This window comes from Canis aureus, chromosome 17 (genome assembly GCF_053574225.1).
Source record: "Canis aureus isolate CA01 chromosome 17, VMU_Caureus_v.1.0, whole genome shotgun sequence".
NCBI lineage: Eukaryota > Metazoa > Chordata > Mammalia > Carnivora > Canidae > Canis > Canis aureus.
In genome coordinates this window covers 49,227,851-49,251,219 of record NC_135627.1, presented here as the reverse complement: position 1 = coordinate 49,251,219, position 23,369 = coordinate 49,227,851, and the positions used below count along the sequence as shown (strand labels likewise).

General features: G+C 35.0%; 1 long non-coding RNA gene across 7 annotated transcripts in view; it reads right to left on the bottom strand.

Moving 5' to 3' along the window:
- The window catches only part of LOC144287959 (uncharacterized), a 183,515-nt gene extending 160,841 nt beyond the window's left edge, over positions 1-22,674 (bottom strand). For all 7 annotated transcript variants that reach the window (XR_013355847.1, XR_013355846.1, XR_013355844.1 and 4 more), the window contains exon 1: positions 22,601-22,674. This is a non-coding gene — a long non-coding RNA (uncharacterized LOC144287959). The remainder of the gene's footprint in view (positions 1-22,600) is intronic.
- Positions 22,675-23,369: the final 695 nt, after the last annotated feature.

Below are 23,369 nucleotides of genomic sequence, written 5' to 3'. Positions count from 1 at the left end.
TTAGCACTTCTTAACCACCTATGATGATAGTAACCATCATGATAAAAATTTAAGTCATTCCTGTTAATAGTAGTATTTATGCTATTGACTCCCAAACTAGTTTACTTTCTTTGTCACACTGGTCTAATGCTAAAAAAATATATTGTATTGCACACTTTGGTGATAAATATGTGTATTTTATTTAAAGGATATTTGTTGATATAATTGATTGGATGTGCTCTGATTGTTATATGAGTGCTAGAGCAATGTGATACTACTTGTGAATTCTGTTTCATTTAAACAAAGTGTTTCATTTTGAATTAGGTCGATTTGAGACATACTCATGCATCCATAGTGGCTATGCGGAGCAAATAAGAGTTTTCATGCACTATAAGATTATCTCTGATTATTTCTGCTTGCCATTTTCCCCATTTAACAAGGAGATTTAAAATAAGTGAGACAGTTTTATAATAGCTGATTATACATATATTTTGTGGGTAAAATATGTTATTTAAGAAGGAGAAATAAACATTTTCTAATTTTTGTAAAAAAAAAATCTCCTATATAAGCACATCAGCTATAAGCACATGTTTTTAATTAGATGACTACTGAGTTTGTTCTAACCAAGATATGCTTAATATTTTATCATATTGATTCAAAGTATACGTGTATTTATTCTATAGGTAACAGTTGAGTTGGATTTATGAATGTAGCTTAACTGAGTTATTACAAAAGGCAAAAATTCTTATCATGAAATTAATGACATGAACAGGATATGATGATGATGGTGCTTTGTAATGTCTCCAACTAGGTAGCAATGTCTTGATTTAGTATATTCTAAAATGTATAGAGCAAGCTAACAGTGAGTTATTTGACATGCTCTGTTGATCAAAAAATGCATTTAACAAAATTAACACATTATTTAAAATATGTTAGACTTTACAGCTTTCTCTTCCTCTCTTCTTCTGAATATTTTTTACTCTAACACATTTTGTAATGAGATAGTACCCTCAGGACATGACTATGCCTTTAGATATACAGATAATGTTGCCAGAAAATGGAACAGTTCAGACTTTGCAAATTAAAATACTTTCTTAACTACAGTGTTAAGTAGTTAGTAGACTAAAAATTGAAATCTCTTAATCATGGCAGAAGAACAAATAGCTTTGGTAGGCAGCACAATGTCACGGAGAGAACAAAGTAAAAGGAATTAGAAGGTGCTGGTTTCAAATAATAAATAGTCTGACATTGGCCAGATTAACTTTTCTAGGATATTGCCATGTTCATAACAGAAGGTGATGCTACATTATTTTTCAGGGTCCTTCCAACTTTAAATTCTCATTATTTACTATAGACTCCTGTTTTCTATAGTAGCCTGGCATCCCACACTGAATATGATTTGACTATGGGTGGTTAAAACTAACTTAGTTGCGGCACTGAATAAGTCAATTAGGAAAATTTGGGAAATGACCATATTTTTTCTAACATTTAATATTTTTATAAATGTATCAAAACTAAGTTAACAGTAGTAAATGTCAATTTGAACATAATCCTACGTTTTTAGTCCTTTTCCAATTGTATTTACCTTTGAAACTGAATTATATTTAACTCACCAAAGGGAACTGACATCTATCTATTTTTGTACATATAGGGTGTTTTTCTTTTTTTTTTTTTTTTTCGTGGAATCATCAGTGATGCTGAGTGCTTATGACTGGCCATATATAACTTCTAAATTCAAGCCCTAAAAATGTCAGTGATGATTTTCATGATCTAGGTACATTTTTTTTTTTCATTTCTAAAAACTGGCAATTAGGTTAAGAGAGTGAGATGGTAAAGGACTAATTTAAGTAGAGCACTTTCCACTGTAGTTTTTTCTTTCTTTCTTTCTTTCTTTCTTTCTTTCTTTCTTTCTTTCTTTCTTTCTTTCTTCTTTCTTTCTTTCTTTCTTTCTTTTTTTATTCAAATGAAGCAAAAGAAACAGATGAAAAAAGGAAAAAAAGTATATAAGCAGATATTCCACAAATTAATTACACTTCCAGTACCCCATCATGTGGACATCTTGTAGTTGCTACCTCCAATTCTGACTTTGACCATACAGGTAACTGACTCCTTGTCCCCTCAAGCATGATTGAGATTTATAATACAAATCCAATGACTAATCTCCTACTTTATTACACAAAATTCCATTAATATTTTGGTAAGGGTCCAAACTTCCCAGAGGAATACCAATACTAGACATAACAGAAATTTATAAAAAATACTTATATTTTCTCATATATGTCATTTTTAAATGACTTAGAAGAGCAATAGAATTAATACCTTTCTCCTCATGTTATCTCTTGTTATTTGGTTTGAGTTGGGAGGGATTTTTTTTTTTTTTTTTTTTTTGAAACAAGCCTGTCAGTGATGGGAAGCACTGATTAATCCATGTATTTGTACTGGGTTAATTACATAAGGGTTATCTTGTTAATTTGTGATTGACTTTGTAAGTGCAATCAACCTGTTGTTTATTAGCCACAAGACAAATTAATTATGCAGTGATCCTATTTTCATCATATTCCTAAATTGTCTATCAAGAATTAAAGGATTTTGTTGGGTTATTACTTTTGAAACAACCGAGAAGTTTCTATTCTTCCAATAAAATGCTGCCAGTGTCCACACAGCTGCATATTATGCTCAGCTATTGCTTCCAAAAGTGAGAGGGAAAGATTAAATAAACTTCAGCTTCTTGAAAATTCCAATGCAAGGAAGACTAATACTTCTTTTTGATCTATTTGTTATATTAAATGTAGAATATCTCCTGTTCCTCTTTTCTAGGATTTCAGGTTACAGTGCTACCATAGTGATATGAGAAAACAATTTCTTCAACATGACTTTCAAATGATTCCTCTTATTTTCAAACCTAAACCTTTCCTTACTGCTGATAACAACTTGAAGAATAAAATAAGCTTGAAGAATAAAATAAGCTTTCAGGTCAGGTAGGTTTGAGTATATGTTTTTGCACTGCCATTTGCAGGGTAGGTGACTTATGACAAACAGTAACCTCTCAATTTTAATTTCCTCTTTCGTAAATAGAGATTGTGATACTTATCCTCAAACATTAATGTAAAGATTTCATTAGATAATATCAGATAATATTAAGGATCCTTGGGAGTACTGCCACCACTAAATATATGTCCATAAATTTAATATCACTCTTATTCCTATTGTTAAGTAATATAATTTTTCATCTTGAATTTACTTTGCCATTCTCTTTTAAACAAGCATTCAGATATTTAACAGGCACTCAGGCAGCCCAGCACTACAACCAAAAGGGCATTGAGAGACAACAGCCTCTAAATGAGAAGTCTACAAAGTCCACAGATTAAATTCCATTAAAGAGGCATAAAACCACTCACATGTCATTATGTGCACAATGAGGTAACTGATTAGAAGCAGAGAGGAAGTGCTGATAATGAAAAATGACTGGTAACATAAAAATAAATGACTAGGGAATGGGAAGAACTTAAGAAAGCACGAAGATCTGATTATCTTCACTGGACAGACAGACAAACCCTCTTAGGTAGATGAGGCTATAAACCACAATATACAGCAATGCACACATTTTAGGATAAAAAACACACACGAAAGTTTCAGAGACTTTACTATCTGATTACAACAGAGGATGTATATTAGCAGCTGGTGACAAATTGCATGGAAGAAATTATGGAAACCTTTTAAACCAGAGGACTTTTATCTTTATGCAATAGAGAGACATTGTAAATTCTAGGTCAGGTAACATGGCAGAAAGCCAGTAGTATTAAATTCTCATAGTGCAATAATTAAGGCCATGCACCAGCATGGACACCAAGGGATAGGTATGGGAACTAGCTAGAGAAAGATAGACATGATAGACAATGTTAACTTAGATTACGAAGAAAAGGATATTTCATCATGTTATGGACTGGGAGTTTGAAAACAGTAATATGCAGAAACTAAGACAATGGAATCTGTACTAGTTTACAGGAGTATAACTAGTTTGGATTGGTAATATCTTTGGATAAGTTTCAAGTAGATATGTTTATCAACTAAATCTTGGAAAATCAGAGCTGAATTAATTCATGTATGAAGTTTCCTGAGTACTATATTATGTGAGATAGAAAAACACTGGAAAGAAATACTCAAATGTTATTTTTCTTTCACATTTTCCCTTGATTAAATGTCATTTTTAAATTGAGGTGGTTAACCAGATGAACTGTCTAGGTAGCTAATTAACATTTTAAATATGTTTGGTTCAAATTTAGGAATGATTGGAAGTGAATAAGCTATGATTAGGTATTATTATTTCAAGATTCTCACCAAAATCTTGGTTCTTTTGAGGGGCAGTGATGTTATATGTAAAATATCTGTGACATCGTAAGAGTACTTCTCCAGATGACCTTTTGACATTAAATAATCAGAATTTAATATTGAGCCTGAATATCTTGTGCATGAGTGGGTGATATAAATTGATATATATTATAATGTTTAGATATACAAAATAGACAACATGATTTACATCTCCTAAATTCTCACACAATTCTCACATGCAGAAGCGAATCAATTTATAGCAACTTGTGGTGAAATTGATGAGAGCAAAGCAGAGGAGGTAATTGTAAATGTGACTTTGAGTGGATGAGAGGCATCTGGGAAGGCTTTATATTTTATATAATATTCCAGAAAGGCTCACCATGATTTCAAAAATATGTTTCCAGGTAGACAATAAGAGAAAATTCATTTTAGAAATGGAGAAACTAGTTTAAGCCATTTTAGAGAGGGAGAAAGTAGTTTCTAAAATAGAAACAAAAGAATTAATATTCTGAAATTAAAGTGAATTGTCTAATAAAAAATCCGTCTGTATATCTAATAGGAACTGCATTTACTTTCAAGTAATAACAATCAGAAGAAAAAATAGGAACTTAAAATACATTAATTGACTTCCTTTTTTTGTAAAAGAAATCCAGAGATATGTATTCTGGATCTGGTATAACAGCTCCTTGTTGACCAAGGACACACACCCTGTTCTGTTTTTGCTCCAGCATCCTTAAGCCAGGTTTCCACTTTCAAATTTGCCTAATGATCCTTCTTGATTCTAAACAGAAAAGCAAGAAGAGGTGCAAGGGGTGAAGAGGTGTACAAACAAGTTCTTGACGTCTTTCTAAGGAGTCTTAGTCAAGATTCCCACACCAGACATGCTGTTTTTAACATATTAGCAAGACTTTCATACATGGCCTTGTCAACCTGTAAGGTAGACTGGGAAAAATCTTTTAAGGCTGTTTACATTGTTACCTGAATAAAATGAAAGTTCTTTACTAAGGAAAACAGCAAGAACTTACTTTGGATAGGGAACCAGAACTGTTCACCATGTATTTTCTGGAAATCATGATTAATCCAAGTGACAGATGAAAATATAACATGTGAATGTATGCATGAGTCATTAGATGTCATGGGAGGGAATAGGAAAGCATCATGAAGGGACATAAATGACATTGGCTTTCACTCGGTGATCAATGCATGATTTTCAATCGGGGGGGATCGGTATGATGGTCATCTGACAACATTGTCACCTGATTAGCTCTCCCTTATAGATACAGCAGGGAGTGTAGAAGCTGTGGTTACTCACCACATGATCCTTTGGGCAGCTATTGGTAGTAGTAGCTAAGGTTATTCTGCTGAATAACTTGAGGAAGAGGGTTATTCAGTGTATTGAGGTTATGCCATAGGACTTATTTAATTCTACTATACAAATAATAATGTCACATACAAGAATCTTATTTGGAGTTCATTGACAAGACTGCATCAACCACTCAGAGCACACAAAACAAACCTCTGAAAATCTTGGAGAGGGGGTGTTTTCAGGGTCTCTGAGAAAAACTACTGCCTTTTAATATATTTGTGTGATGTTTATGATGGACCCTATTTTGCACGAGATGTGTTGCACAAACTGAAAATAAATTGACCGTGAGTTATAGTCCTAGGTCCTTGACCATTTTTGTCCTAGCCTGACAGCTCTGACAAAGGTCACACATTAATCAGTGTTTGGTGATAAGCATAAACCTTTTAAAAATTTTAATATATATAACAACTCCCTCCCCTTGTTTAATGTACATCATACACTTCTTACATACTGTCACTTTCAAATGGGATAGAGTTCAATGTGCTGGGTGCTCAAGTGGAAGAAAATGTGTGAAAATGTAGTTTTAGGCATTGAAAAATAAGACTTTTTAAAAGGTTGATGCAACAATATATAGGCGGGGTTGAAAAGACAGTTTTGCTTTGCTGAATATAGAATTCTAAGTTGACAGGTTTGTTTCATTTTGTTTTGTTCTCTTCCTTTTAGCCATTGAAATATCTCATCCACTGCCTTTTGGCTTCCAGTTTTCTGATGAGACACAAGTTGATAAATTTATTGAGGACTCCTTTTATGTGATAAATCATTTCTCTCTTATGGTTTTCAAGATTCTCTGTTTTGGGGTTTTAATGGTTTGATGATAATGTGTCCCAACGTGAATCTTTGAGTTTATCTTATTGGAGTTCATTGATTTTCTTTGATTTGTGGACTAATGTATTTCATCAAATTTAGGACTTTTTCAGCCATTATTACTTCAAGTAATCCTTGCCCTTTCTATCTTCTTTGGGGACTTTCATACTGCATATATTTGTTTCAGCGGGGAACTGATTTGAGTTCTAGAAACTCAGAGAGACAAAGGGTTAGAAAAAGCAAGGTGAGTTGAAGAGTCTCAAAGTGAGATGAAAACAAAAACCTATAGATTATTTGAAATACTCTCCCTGGAACCATTGTCCATTCCTTCTTATTTCTCTACCATCTCTGTACAGTGAATTTTGTGAATTCCAGGATGTAACAAATCCCATCACTCACCCTCCACTCCAATACCACTGCCACAGATAGCTAAATAAGCCAAGCAAATACAGGAGATTCTACTCTAAATAAATTATATAAACTGTAGAAAATCATGGAATAGCTTTTGTGGGAGCTGAAGATTTTTGTTCCCTATCTTACAGGTTCTCAAAGCATGATATCTAAAGGAAAATTGGTTGAATAGTTTATTCCCACCAAAACTTACAAACCTCCAGGAACTTGAGTTGGATTTCTAGGTTTCAACCAGGGATCATCAGATAATTGAAAGAGTTGCATGGTCAGTGACTATTGTGATGGCAAGAAAAAGATGTCATTGCAAAATATGTATCACATAGACAAAACTTTTCAGATTTATCATAATACAAGGATGCTTTTAATTCATAAGAGTATGATCAAGAAATTCAATAAATTTTTTAAAAGATTTTATTTATTTTTTCATGAGAAACAGAGAGAGAGAGAGAGAGAGGCAGAGACACAGGCAGAGGGAGAAGCAGGCTACGTGCAGGGAGCCTGACGTGGGACTCGATCCCGAGTCTCCAGGATCACTCCCTGGGCTGAAGGAGGCGCTAAACTACTGAGCCACCTGGACTGCCCAAAATTCAGTAAAATTAGAAAAGATCTTCTATTTAGAAGCTCAAAGATGGAAGGTACTAATAAACCATGATGACATCTTTGTTCTTGTATGGATTTTTTTCCTGAAGATTCTGTTTATAATTCTATTACAGTATTTTTTACTGTACTATTTTTCAGTTCTATTTTTTAATTTGTTCATATCATTTTGTGATTAGTTCCTTTTTTTGGATGACAACCACTTTTCTGAAGTTCCAGGCATTTTCGTTCAATCTGACTGGTTACTTACCAGGACAGCTACTCATCTGCCATCCTAGAATTACTTTTTACTGTTCTTTTAGGTGTTCCCTTAATTTGTAGATTGCTTGTCTTCCTTATTCTTGGTATCTTATCTCTTTTTAACAATGGGGATAAAAATCATTTAAACTCAATTAGGTTTATAAGAAAGTGTGCATTAGGGGTATACTTTTTGATCTTGCATGTGCTTGAAAAATCCTTGATTTTTTTCCCTCACACTTTAATGATATTTTGGCTGAGTATAGAAATCCTAGTAAAATTAGGCTTTCTCCTATTGTCTTCTCAAATCTTTGCATGGTATGCTTGTTGGTTACTTTTTTAGCACTTTGATTAGTGTAGAAAATAAATTGAATGATTCACTGTGTATGTCTCCTACAGAATGAGCCTCCAACCAGCTTTCATCTGTTTCAGATTTTAGAAACAGTGATAAAAATAAAATGACAGAAATCCAAATAGCTTAGGATCCAATGCCTCTCAATAGTTGTGTTAATATGCCATTTTAAGAGCTTGAAAATAGACAAATCTGCTTATAGAAACATATAAAGGAGAGCATCTCTGTGGTTATCTTACATTGTGTCAGTAGCTACTATGCAAATAACTTACCAAACTGTTACTGACCACCTACCTTACACATTACATTGTGATAAATGCTGTCTGTAGAAGCCTGAAGGAATTATGTCCATCATATGAACAGTATGAACCCCAATTTTACAAAATCACCAGCTTAATTAGTTCTCAGTTTTAAATATTTATGTTCTCAGTTTTAAATATTTATCTTCATTTCTTTTTATAAAATGGATGCATCTGATACTAAGAAGTATTAACGAATTCCTTTCTTCATGACCTCATGTGCACTTTTGCTCCAGCCTATTCTTCTGTATGCTCTTATGAGTGAGCTGTGTTTCTCTCTAAGCCACAATATGCCAGTTATAATCGTTTCTATAATTTCATTTAAATTAAATATCTTTAACAAGATGATAATTTTAATTGCAAATAGAATTATCATTGTCATGAAAACTAAGTTGAATACTTTGCAAAACTTTATATTACTGTGAAACGCTAAAATATTGCTTTCTTACTGAATATTGTAGATAAAAACTAAAATGATAGATGACCCTTTATGTGTATTATTTATGGAAAAAACAAAACACACCATTCTCTAACAAAAACACTCTGCAACCCAAGATCGTATACAGTGAATGTACATTTGTATGGTTTAACATAAAATAAGATATATAAATTATTTATGTCATTATTTGTGGTTCCACATTTAACTGACTTTTTGACTAATTGGCCAAGTACTGCTTCTGACATTGATAATTAAGATGAATTTTATTGTAATTTACCAAATTAAGTTAGAATACTTTCCTTACATACATTGATATCACCCTACAAACACTAAATATTTGAACACCTACTGCATTCAACATGATATATTAGGTGTAAGTGGAAGGATGGGCCAACAACATTAATAATCTAGGATAATATTTGCTTTTGAAAATAGATTTCCATGACCTAAATTTCCCAGTTCCTGCCTATATTTACAATTCACTGGGCTATCAGATAGAGAATGAGATAGGATGTTAGAAGTATTCTTAATATTAAGATATCCAGTTTATTGAAAATAAATCTCTATTTAAGAGGAAATACACAACTATAAAACTCCAGTTTCTAAAAATATAATATTAAACATACAGTGTCCATAAGCACAGATTTCTAAGCTGCAGGTCACTGTAGCAAAGGGAAGAGAAGCAAGAGGGAGTCAGACATGTTGCGTCTTCCCATTACATCAGGAAGGGAAGATCACAAGTACACGATGGAACCCACACACAAGATCTGGAACCCTAGGAGCACACATTGAAATTTATGTCTAGTCTCATTACCTCTGTTTAGTGATGAAGCTATCCTTCAGAAGCTGGTGTGCTTTATAAAATGGTTAAACACCTGCTGCAGGTGTCAGTGAAGAGAAGAATCCTGGGAAAGATAGAGTAATTACGTGCCTGGCTACTGTCTCATGCTAACAATAAGACTCAGCAAATCAGCAATAACATGTGTGAGCTACACAATGGCTGCTGCTTCACTTCCTTCACATTTCCCAAGAATCTTCCTTGTAGCCAATTCTAATCTAAGAATAGAAGAAAGCAAATCCAGGAGATTTGTCTCAGCCTAGTCAAGTTGACACATTGTGAAACCTTCACAGGAAGCATTTAGTAAAATGCATCTCTTGCAAACAAATATTAGAGACTGGAAAACTTTGAAATGGAGCGACTAAACAAAAAAAAAAATATATATATATATAGAGAGAGAGAGCTCAAATGTATATAATTTAACCTTGAAATTCTGAAATTACACTCTGAAATATTCTCTTTGTGTCAAGAATTTTTGACAGAGCTACTTTTTCTATTTATATACATTTATATTCTGAGCCGGATAAAGTTCAGGAAACTACAAAGTGCAAAAGACAACTAATTTGAAAAGATTGGGTATATAAAAGATTTTTGGAGAAAGGTAATCTAATAAAGACAAAGTATCGGGGTTAAAATCATCTTATCTTTCAACATAAAAACTTAGAATGGAAAAATACTCTGACTTAAATATCCTAAAAGTGTATTTGCTCCTTGAGAGCAGATGAAGTAATTTTTTTATGCTATTAAAAATAGAAAAAAGAAAAACATTTAAAGCCAAATTATCTAAACCTAAATATGCAACATAATAACTGAAGATGATTTTCTAAAAAGTTTTAAGACCATATAAAATATTTTTATTAAAATATCAATGATACAGCATGAACAGTAGATGCATCTAAGGAGCTATTAAATATATGACTACTAGATATTTATGCTATATAATTATAAATAGAAGAATTTTAAAATTTTACTTCAATACTCGGATATGATTTTTTATAAAAATATTTTTCAAATTTATGTTACAGATATAATGTATAACATATACAATATATGTTACAGATATATGTACAGATATAATATAACATAACATAACATATGTTACAGATATTTATTAATATATTTTATTTAAATAAAAAGATTTCCATACATAGATTATTTAAGATGGTATAATTTTTTTTTATCGTCTGTTTTTATTTTCAAAATTGTCCCACTTTGTTTTTTTTTTTTTTTTTTTCCCACTTTGGATTCACAATGTTATTACTGAGGTATGATATAGATGCCATGAAGTACACGGCAAGTTAGCTCTTCTTTTTAGGTATATTTAGTTTGCTAGGTCTGCCATAACAAACTAACACAGATTGAGTGACTTAAACAGCAGAAATATACTTCTTACAGTTCTGGAGGTTAGAAGTCCAAGATCAAAGTGTCAGCAAGTTTGGTTCCTCTAAAGCCTATCTTCTTGGTATAAGAGAGCTACTTACTTGCTTCCTTTTCACGTGGTCATCCCTCTGTACATGTGTACCCCTGGTGCCTCCCTGTGTGTCCAAATTGACTCTTACAAGGATATCAGTGAGATTGGTGGCCCGTTCTAACAGCCTTATCTCAATCTCCTCACCTCTAGAAGGGCCCTGTTTCCAAAAACAGTTACATTCTGAGGCATGCAGTTAGGACTTCAACCTATGAATTTTGAGAGTACACAATTCAGCCCATAACAGCAGAAGAGATAGGGTCTTAACTCCTCTGTGGGTTGTGGAGAGACTGCAGTGGAAGGATTTGAACTGAGGGAGCAAAGGTGCAGAAAGAACAATGTTTAGATTGGGAACACTAAGTTGTCCATTGCAAACTTTCTAAGGAGAAGGATCACTGCAGTCATGGGAAACTTATGTTAGAGTTGGATTATACAAGGTTCTGAATGTATTGCTGAGGAACTTAGAATATTTATGTGCACAAATAAGAGCCACCTCTGGTTTCTGCACAGGAGATAAGAATGTTGAAGTTTGTGGTTTAGGAAGAAACCCTGACGTTTAGAGAATGATAAAATTGGAAGGAGGTAGAGAAATTTGTGGTAAAAGTTAGGGAAGTATTGACATAAATTAGACAAGAAGTGATAAAGGCCTCAAGTGGAAAAATAGTTTAATAAACACAAAGAAGACGAATGAGAGCCATTTTGAAAAATTGATATAACTTGTTGAACATGGATATCCTCAAGAAAAACATCAGTCCAAGATTTTAAAACTTGGCGAATTGGAGCAATTATGTCTTTAATGAGTATGGGATTTGGAAACAGTTGGGAAACATGCTTTATACAATTTTTGGTATATTTAATTTGAGTTTTTGATTAGACACCTGAAAAAATGGCCGAATCGTATCATGGATTCATTAATATAAACAAAACTAATGGAAACAGAAACAGGAAAAATAAGTACATGAATGCATGGAAAATTGTGGTTTCCTATGAAGGGGATAGATGGTTGAGAAGTAGAAGGTGATAAAAGGAGAGGTTCAGGAACATCTGGCTGGCTCAGTGGTTGAGCATCTGCTTTCAGCTCAGGGCGTGGTCCTGGGGTCTTGGAATCGAGCCCCACATTGGGTTCCCCACGGGGAGCCTGCTTCTCCCTCTGCCTCTCTCCCTTTGTCTCTCATGAATAAATAAAATCTTTAAAAAAAGGAGAGGTTCAATTTCCAATCTGTTTTATATCGTTAACCTTTCAAAACACATGCAATCAATAATTATGTATTTTATATACTGGTGTTCTACATTAGATTTTATTAAGACACAGCAAAAAAAAGGCTCAAGCTGATATAAACGTTGGGAAATATCTGACATGGAGCAAGAAGAAAGTATGTTAGTGAACAGAATCTTTAGAAATGTTCCACTCGAATTTGACCAAAGGAAGTTTGACCCACCATGGAGATGGTGGAAAATTGGCCGTAGGTGACGCACAGTCAGGAACATCCAGAGCCGTAGCATAGCATACAGTTAGAAAAGAATTTCAAGGAGACAATGTGCGAGCCGAGTGGAGTATAAGGCAAATGAGTAATGCTATTGTTGTGATAACTTTAATTCTCCTATACTTAAATGAGTCAACCTTAATTTTTCATTAATGGGGATCTATTTTGCATGATACAACTTTGAAAGAGAAGAGATATTCACTCCGTGCCCTTTCTATTTGAAACACATCAATGATACACAAGACTTCTTATTTATATAAATTTAGTTGATGCTCAGGCACTCTACACTGTATTCACTTAGAAGTATTTTACACATGTATAATGAAATTATTGATTCCCTTGAACTAGTGACTAATCCTGATATAATCAACAAATATCAGTATCTCTTACCCTTATACATCCTGATTGTAGATAATGTAGTTTTATACCACGGCAGTGTTGAGTAATGCTTTCCACATACCTTGAACTACTAATATTTTCCCTAAAATATCAAGATAATTTACTTATTTTGTGAAAATATTAAAAATATAGAAGGTTACATACAATCCACTGATTTCCAACTGGTTGTATAATCTCCAAAGCAAGACCCCTGGCTTTGTCTCCCTTTTATGCTCATGAGGGTAGGATAAAAATGAGGGACTGTCCAGGGCTTTTGCTATTACTGATATTACTCTCAATGGCCCATATCTACATGCATACTACACTTCAGTATGCTTAGAAACACTTGGAGGATAATAATCAGCGAGGGAAAAAAAATAACAGCAGGAAAGTCATTCCTAATGTGCTATTTTACTGCCACTTGGATATAAATTTGCCCACACAGAGTTTAGCTTCAAATTTTAATGTCCATTATTCACATTCAAAGTCAGCCAGCAATGAATTTTTCCTTTTCATTCCTAGGGCTTGCAGTGAAGGTTAAAGAACTATCATTAATAGGAAATAGAGTTGAATGTTTATTAATGCTCGTCTTTGAAATAGCCACTGATAACGTGGATGCAGCAGGTCTCAAGCAAACTCCACTAACTCACGGTTCCCATTTACACTCCCACCTGGATCATGGGAATATCAGAAAGTTATTTGGAACCTTTTGGCAAGTCAGCAGGTAGAAAAACAAATATTTTGAAACTGTCAGCTTTACCAGGGCCTTTTTAGATTATGCATTATGAAAACCATTCTATCCTCTTGCACTTGTGGAACATTTCAAAAATTTCCAGCAAAAACATGCCCAGGTAATTCCTGTGGAGTTCTGTTCACTCTTCTGGAAGAACATAGCATGCTGGATATAACAGACATAGTTCACCCATCCCCATGGTCTGTCATTCATGATGTGACAATGGTGGCTTGGTTAATTGAGCACATGTGGGAGAAAAAGCACACGAGGCTTTTCCAAAAGCTTTTAGTTAAAACATATTTGACAAATGAGCAGCAAATGCAATGGAATTCTACTGATTATACTAATGACATAGCTTATGATGAGTTCTTTATTTTTAAAGAAAAATTTTATTTATTTGACAGAGAGAGCACAAGCAGGGGGAATGGGAGAAGAAGAAACAGACTTCCGCCTGAGTGGGGAACCCAACACAAGGGACTGATCCCACAACCCCAGGATCATGGCCTGAGCCAAAGGCAGACACTTAACCTATTGAGCCATCCAGTTGCCCTGAGGAGTTCTAATCTCTTCTAAGAAGTCATTCACTGGGAAAGCTATAAAGTAGTTAATATTATCCATCAATCTGCACTTAATAGTGGACTTATTTTATCATTCAACATATGCATGAAGCAATGATATACTGTTGATGAATCAGAGTGATGGTAATGATAATGGCTACTTGATTTTTCTTCTGTTTGCCATTCATCTATCTTAAGTACCAGAATGCAATAAATGATCACATTATTACAGCTTTTTGTGAAGAAAATGAGTCCTCGCTGGGAAAACACTTTTTATCTGCAGTTTCACCCAGAGTGTAAATTGATAGCCTTTATTCTTTACTGGTTTGTTTGTTTGTTGTTTGTTTTTGGTCCACCTTTAGATTTGTATGCATACAAGCATACAAACATCATAGGAAATTATACTACTGCCTATATTTCCACCAGAGCATGAAACGTTCAACCCTAGATCTTCCAAATTCTCTAGGTTCTTTTTCAACCAGACAGCTTTGGGGCAAATGACTCATATCTGTGTTTTCTGGAACTGTCTTTTGGCCATAATTTCAGTATCTTTTCACTAACCACCAGGAAATATATAGGAAATTACAGAAAGAAGTGAATAAAAAATGAAGTTCTTATATGCCTTTAAGCCTTGGGTATACATTATTTTCATTTGGGCATTACCATTAGTAACTCAAACCTTCAGCTAAAGATGGTGATCCCAGTTATGCAAAATGGAGACTTCCGGCAAAAAATGAAGTAAATTTGGATTGCATCTCATTCAATTGATTTTTAATTTCTGTCTGATTAGATCTAAATTCTGCATGTGGAATCAGAAAAGACCCCGAATAGCCAGGGGAATTTTAAAAAAGAAACCATAGCTGTGGGCATCACAATGCCAGATTTCAGGTTGTACTACAAAGCTGTGGTCATCAAGACAGTGTGGTACTGGCACAAAAACAGACACATAGATCAATGGAACAGAATAGAGAATCCAGAAGTGGACCCTCAATTTTATGGTCAACTAATATTCGATAAAGGAGGAAAGACTATCCACTGGAAGAAAGACAGTCTCTTCAATAAATGGTGCTGGGAAAATTGGACATCCACATGCAGAAGAATGAAACTAGACCACTCTCTTTCACCATACACAAAGATAAACTCAAAATGGATGAAAGATCTAAATGTGAAACAAGATTCCATCAAAATCCTAGAGGTAACACAGGCAACACCCTTTTTGAACTCGGCCACAGTAACTTCTTGCAAGATACATCCACGAAGGCAAAAGAAACAAAAGCAAAAATGAACTATTGGGACTTCATCAAGATAAGAAGCTTTTGCACAGCAAAGGATACAGTCAACAAAACTCAAAGACAACCTACAGAATGGGAGAAGATATTTGCAAATGACATATCAGATAAAGGGCTAGTCTCCAAGATATATAAAGAACTTACTAAACTCAACACCAAAGAAACAGACCATCCAATCATGAAATGGGGCAAAAGACATGAACAGAAATTTCACAGAGGAAGACATAGACATGGCCAACAAGCTCATGAGAAAATGCTCTGCATCACTTGCCATCAGGGAAATACAAATCAAAACCACCATGAGATACCACCTCACACCAGTGAGAATGGGGAAAATTAACAAGGCAGGAAACCACAAATGTTGGAGAGGATGCAGAGAAAACGGAACCCACTTACACTGTTGGTGGGAATGTGACCTGGTGCAGCCACTCTGGAAAACTGTGTGGAGGTTCCTCAAAGAGTTAAAAATAGATCTGCCCTGCGACCCAGCAGTTGCACTGATGGGGATTTACCCCAAAGATACAGATGCAATGAAACGCCGGGACACCCGCACCCCGATGTTTATAGCAGCAATGTCCACAATAGCCAAACTGTGGAAGGAGCCTCGGTGTTCATCGAAAGATGAATGGATAAAGAAAATGTGGTTTATGTATACAATGGAATATTCCTCAGCCATTAGAAATGACAATACCCACCATTTGCTTCAACGTGGATGGAACTGGAGGGTATTATGCTGAGTGAAATAAGTCAATAGGAGAAGGATAAACATTATATGTTCTCATTCATTTGGGGAATATAAATAATAGTGAAAGGGAATAGAAGGGAAAGGAGAAGAAATGGGTAGGAAATATCAGAAAGGGAGACAGAACATGAAGACTCCTAACTCTGGGAAATGAACTAGAGGTGGTGGAAGGGGAGGAGGGCGGGGGGTGGGGGTAAATGGGTGATGAACACTGAGCGGGGGCACTTGACGGGATGAGCACTGGGTGTTATTCTGTATGTTGGCAAATTGAATACCAATAAAAAATAAATGTATTATTAAAAATTTAAAAAAATAAAAAAATATGAAGTAAATTATGATAATTTATATTGACATCATACAAAAAATATTTCGATCACACCTTTCCATACAGAGTTTAGTCTTAATCGGTTTTATTTCTGCTCACTACCCAAACCCAGTTAGTGATAAATTACTGTTAAAAAGCTGGGGCACCTGGGTGGCTCAGTTGGTTACACATCTGCTTTCGGCTCAGATCATGATCTAAGGGTCCTGGGATCGAGCCCCACGTCAGGCTCTCTGCTCAACCAGGAGTCTACTTCTCTCTCTCCCTCTGCAGCTCTCGTAATGCTCACTCTGTCTCCCAAATGAATAAAATCTTAAAAAAAAATACACATAGCATACATACCTGTGACATTTTACCTGCATTAAAATATGTAAACATTTGATTTGCCACTCTTTATAGCCAGGAATCACTAGGTAAAGTGAAATCTAATGTGAACAATTTGGGAATGTTTATATTCTCCTGTGCCTTTATCCTTCACATTAAAAATGTGTCATTTATATGATTGTTGATGGAAAATTAATTCATACTTCAGTATATTATGAAAAATTGGTGTTGTAACTAAAGCTACTGTTTTTTATTATTATTATGCAACATGCCATTCCTATAATAAGTTCTTCCTCATGAATTCTGGAATTCCTCAATCTTGGTAATTTTTTTTTAATTCTATATATTTATTTGAGACTGAGAAAATAAGAGAGAAAGCACTAGCAAGGTGAGGGAGAAACAGACTCCCTGCTGAGCATTGGACTCAATTTCTGAGACTACAACCTGAGCTAAAGGCAAATATTTAACTGACTGAGCCACCCAGGGGCCCCATTACTTGGCATTTTTTTAGTTAATCACTGTTGCTAGATGCTGAAGATTGTATTTTCCAAATATTTCCCAGTATGTATTTGATCCCATATACTCTTCTTACATTATGGTGTTCACACACCTCTACCAAAAGGTGATACTATTCCCCTTACCCTACTTGAAACTGGACCGAGCACAATCACTACCTCACCCAGTAGAATGTAATAGAAGTAATCTTGCATAACTTCTAAAGCTAAAAAGGTTATAAAAGGTAGCATGACTCTGCCTGTCTTTGTTTCTTCCTATGTATACTTTTTGTGTACCCAACCATCATCTTATAGGAAGCATATGCCATATGGAGGGTCCATGCATGTGTACTATTAATGACTCTCACAAGTCACTCAACCAATATTTGCCTCAGCTCCTGAATATCTAAGTGATAAGCCTTCAGAGAATTCTAGTCGCCAGCCTTCAAGTCTTTCAAATAAGATATTAGGCATTGTGGAGCAGAAAAAAAGAAATGTTGACTGTGTACTGCCTGAAATCTTAATCCTTAGAAAATTTTAGATTATTGCTGTAAAATCACTAAGTTTAGGGTTAATGTTATAGTGATAAATAGCTAACATAGATTAATTACGTACTGCTATGCAGCTAAAACTTCAGTTTTTCCACCAAGAAAAAGCAAAACAAAACAGAACAAAAATTTGGGTCAGTGACTTTGAGACCAAGTAACAGAAGTTGAAATGACCTTAAAGATGCTATAAGTATTATTATTATGTAGTAGAAAGTTTAAAAAAAAAAGAAGAAAGAAAAAAAAGTAAGCTATTACCTACAGTAACAAAAGAAGAAAATGTACTTATTGAAGTGATGATGCAGTTAAAGAGATTTCTGTTGAAAATGTTGGCTTGCTTCTTCTAAATGGATTTAGTAAGATGTGAATGCAGAGAGATAAGTTGAAGAATGAGTGAATAAACACAGAGAAGCTATGACTTTCTGTGTCTGAAAATAAATTTTCTAACTCCAGATGAGAAATGATGCTAAAATTATGAATTAGCATTCGAGCTAAACTTGCAGCAAAGGCATTGTTGAAAAACATAATCTAGAGATGAAGCTGGTGTGACTATAAAAGTCTTGATGAAGATCTCAGAAAGTTTTAAATTGTTGTCCCAAACAGAAAATAAGTGCCTCCAAGAATCTTAATGCTGTTATCATACAGCAATTTTGTGAGAAATCCAAAGTACAGCAAAATATATATCAATCAAGTTTTTATAAATGGCTTTTTCTAATAGAAAAACAATCCCTATAAGTTCCATAGAAAACCCACAAAACTTTTAAAAGAATTCTATTGACAGACCTACAACCAGATCAGAATCAAAAGGTACAGATGGTACAGAACACAAATATGACCTTTGGAGTCCAAATTACAAATAGAAGCAGGCTGAGAAAAATATTCAAACATTGGCTATGTCTTATAGAAATGGAATAATGACTTAGAAGGTAACCAAGAAACTAGAGTCTATATCAAAAGCTGTGGAGGGGCACCTGGGTGGCTCAGTCGGTTAAGTATCTGATTCTTGATTTTGGCTCAGGTCATGATCTCAGGGTCATGAGATCAAGCCCTACGTCAGGCTCCATGCTGAGCCAGGAGTCTGCTTGGGATTGATTCTCTCTCTCCGTCTTCTTTTGTCCCTCCCCGTCCCCTGGTTTTCTTTCTCTCTCTCTCTCTCTCTCTCAAATAAATACATCTTTAAAAAAAAACCAGCTGTGGAAAATCATTCCCAGGAAGTAACGCTGAATTCTATACAAGTAATCAGCAAGCATCATGTACTGTGAATTTCATAACTTCTATGAACCAGTGATAACTGCATGCCTTCAGTTTTCTCCCTCATTAAATAGGGGCATCTGCAGCAATTATGCCATGTCTGTATAACCACTGTATATTGTGGGGGGTGTATTCATTTTTCTCTTAATTTCATGGGTCTTTAGAATGCAAGAAAATGTTTTTGTAAAGCTATACTCCAGGAGCTGCGAAAAAGGACATTCATATTTCATTCATACGTGAAATATTGGACTTTCAGCTGATATAATGGGATAAAACGTTGGGGTTTGTGGGAGGGAATGCCATGGAATTATTTATATATATTTTTGTAGTCCAAAAGAAAAACTATGGTAAAGTGATAGATCCCACCCTACGCAATATTCTTATAGTATGATGTTGACAGGCCTCTCTGAAGAGGTGAGGAATTTTTGTTCCTTCCCACACTGATGTTGGACCAATCTATGCCACAGCCTAAGGAATAGAATGTGGTGGAAATGACACTAATTGACTTCTAAAGCTTGAACAAAGAAGGAATTCCTCAGTTTCCACCCTGCTTTCTTACTTACCCCAGGGCACATGTCAGTGGAACTTAGCTAACATGTAAGGAAGGCCAGGCTATGTGGAGAGGCATGTGTGACTTTCCCTGGCCAACTGTTCAGCTAAGCTTCTAGCCTGCAGTCAACACCAACAACCAGATGTGTAAGTGAAAGAGCTTTCACTTCTTTCTATTTTTTTTTTAAATTTTTATTTATTTATGATAGTTACAGAGAGAGAGAGAGAGGCAGAGACACAGGCAGAGGGAGAAGCAGGCTCCATGCACCGGGAGCCCGATGTGGGATTCGATCCCGGGTCTCCAGGATCGTGCCCTGGGCCAAAGGCAGGCGCCAAACCGCTGCGCCACCCAGGGATCCCCTTTTCACTTCTTTCTAACTGCTATATTCTGAGTCTTCCACCTGAGGCCTCATGCATTGGGACTATCTATGTGCTTGTCAGCTTTAAATTTTAACAGGATGAATGATAAATGATTAGCATTTTTGTTTTAGGCCAATAATTTTAGAGGTGATTTGTTACACAGTAATTACATGACTAATTCAGTGTCACACATTGGATCACCAAGAATGTGTATTGTCTAACTGAATGTCCAGGTATCAAGTGATTTCCTTTTATGCATTTTTATATATTGCTAACTCAAAATATCTAGATTATATTTCAAAATAATTAAGATTATTTTATAAGGAATAGTTTTCTAACAAAATATATGCTGAAATATGTGAGGATTCATTTGTTTATTACACAAAAAGGCTTCAAATTTACCACAAGAAGATAGCTTTAAGTGCTTTTTTTTTTTTTTTTTTAAGATTTAATTTATCTATTTGAGAGATAGAGGGAGAGAGTATGAGCCAAGCAGAGAGGCGGGGGGGGGGGGGGCAGACTCCCTGCCGAGCAAGGGGCCTACACAGGACTCAATCCAGGAACCCTGTGGTCTTGACCTGAGTACAGGCAGATGCTTAACCGACTGAGCCACCCAAATGCTCTTTAAGTGCTTATGAAGACAATTTTTACTTAAAGATTCTTGACTAATATAGCTTACATTTAAGTTTAGGAAAGCAAACATAGGACAGTATATAAAGTGTAAAGAAGGAACTTCTCAAAGATAGGATATAGGGCAGCCTGGGTGGCTCAGCAGTTTAGCACCGCCTGCAGCCCAGGGCATGATCCTGGAGTCCCGGGATCGAGTCCCACATGGGGCTCCCTGCATGGAGCCTGCTTCTCCCTCTGCCTGTGTCTGTCTCTCTGTGTCTCTCATGAATAAATAAATAAAATCTTTAAAAAAAAAAAAAGATATGATATAGAGGGATAGCAAAAAAGAAAAAAAGAAGGAAGGAAGGCAGGCAAGACTGATTCACAGCTGTTCACCCAAAGTATTTCCAGTTGACATGGATACAGGTTCTTATAAATTTGTACTTTGTAGTACGTTACATACTTTTGATCAATGCTCTAGTACATTAAAGACCAATTATAAGACCTTTAAAATAAAATGATTTAATCTCATTTTCCTTCTGAAAATATTGACAACTATTTTCTAGTACTGCATTGGTGTCTCAAAACAGTAAAAAAAAAAAAATGCAGTAATTTTGAAGAAAACTTGCTTTTAGAGAAAGAATATGCCATATTTTTATGCACATGGATCTGTTTTCTCAAGAACCAACTATTGGTGACTATTTCCTAGTACCACACTGGTGACATGAAGCACCATAGAATAATTAAAACAAAATGTTTTGTTTTTAATAACTACTTTTAGTAACTTTTGAAGTTTTATTGGATAAAATAATAGAGTTCTCTTATATATGTTATATGCAAATATATGAAATCCATTGATTCACTTGCACATTTATTTTACTTGATTAGCTGGATACTGTGTATTGTAACATAAACCATCAATTAACTCAGTAATTATGTTCTTTAATTATGCAGAACCAAATGAAACATTATCAAAGAACTGCATAAAAGAGTGTGGGTGTATCCAAACCTCTATGAGTGTGTGTGTTCATATGTATATATGGTAATTGGTGCTTAACATTACTTCCTCAATTTATTTTCCTTTATAAATCCCATTAAACATTATATATTCTCATTCACATCCAGTATTTTATCACCTTAAGTGGGTGCTATTTAAATACTGATTGAAATATTGAAATAATTTAGAGAGCATTTCCCCAAGTAGAAGCCAAGAAACTTCTACCCTGGGAACACTACACCTCAAAATATTAGCATCACTTATTATAATGTGTACTTATGGATGGTTTGATTATAAAACAATGAGAACCATTGTTTTAGGCTAGAGAGACAGGGCTTTCAAGTCAGATAAACCTAGTTTTCAAATGCCTGCTTTCTATTTATTTTCAATGAGGCTTTTGAATAATTACATGTTTTTAAGCCTTGGGTTTTTTTTCATCTGCCTAAGAAAATAATAGCAAAATAATACCAGATTAATAATTTTTTAAAAATTAAATGACTGCATGTAAAATGCATGTCTCATGTAAACATGCAATCATTTATGGCTATTTCTATGATCGATAAGAGCCTATCAGCTACTTGGGAAGGATGATGCTGAGGAATGGAGAAATGTAGCGTTCTGTAGCTACTGGCTGGTCAGTCTCAATTCTAAGACCCAAGTAAGAGAAATTATGCCAAACATCTTTAATTAAACATCTTAGCAGTAGAGTTGCTTACTAATTGGATAATCACTAATTTTTGTTAGATGATAATGAAATTTGTAATGTTTTCTAAAAAAGAGGCTGCCATCCTCCAGGACTAACAAGAGTTCAACCTATTTCTTTGATTAGTATAATGACTAGACCTACCTTAATGGGCTGCTTTCTAGGCTATGTATCCACCCATCCCTGCAGCTTTCCTGACTAGGTCTATTTATGAAGAACTGTCACCAAGTCCCAGAGGGCCTACAATGCATGTTCTTTTTAGGTACTGTTACTCAAGCAAATCATTGCTTACATCACATTCTAAAGAATGCTCAGTCTCGTACCTAAGATTAAAGACAATGCTGTCATGAAGATGATTTGTATTTTCAGATTCATAGTTCTGTTTTTACATGGCATTTTGGAGTTTCAAACTCATTCAGAAGAAAGGTAAAATCGTACAATTCCTCATCAGGGATTCCTAAACAGATAACTGGGTTGTTCTGACCTTGGGCAAGTAAATTTACCATGAGCAGTTGGGACATTTTGCTCCTACTTATCATTTTGGGGTCACTGGCTGCTATTGTGAGGGTGATGTGCTCTGGGAATTCAAGCTACAAAATTTAGAGGGGCTATTGGACAATCCAGGGATGAGCATGAGCTGCTGCCTCAGAGGAATCTTTCTTGTGTGCCACTTTTGCCAGGGGCTGAGATCTGTAATAGGAGTTGAATAAGAGAGATAATTGGAGTGGGAAAAAGGGAAGGAGAAATCTGGTAAAATAAATTACACAAAGTGTTTTATTCTGAAAGTCAAATTATATCCTGTGTGGCGTCCCTCCCCTCCTCACCGTGCTCATATTTCCTCATCACAAATGATAGCACATCCCCTAGCCTCTCAAAAAGATCTGTGCCCCAGGCCTCAGGGACATGCTTGATT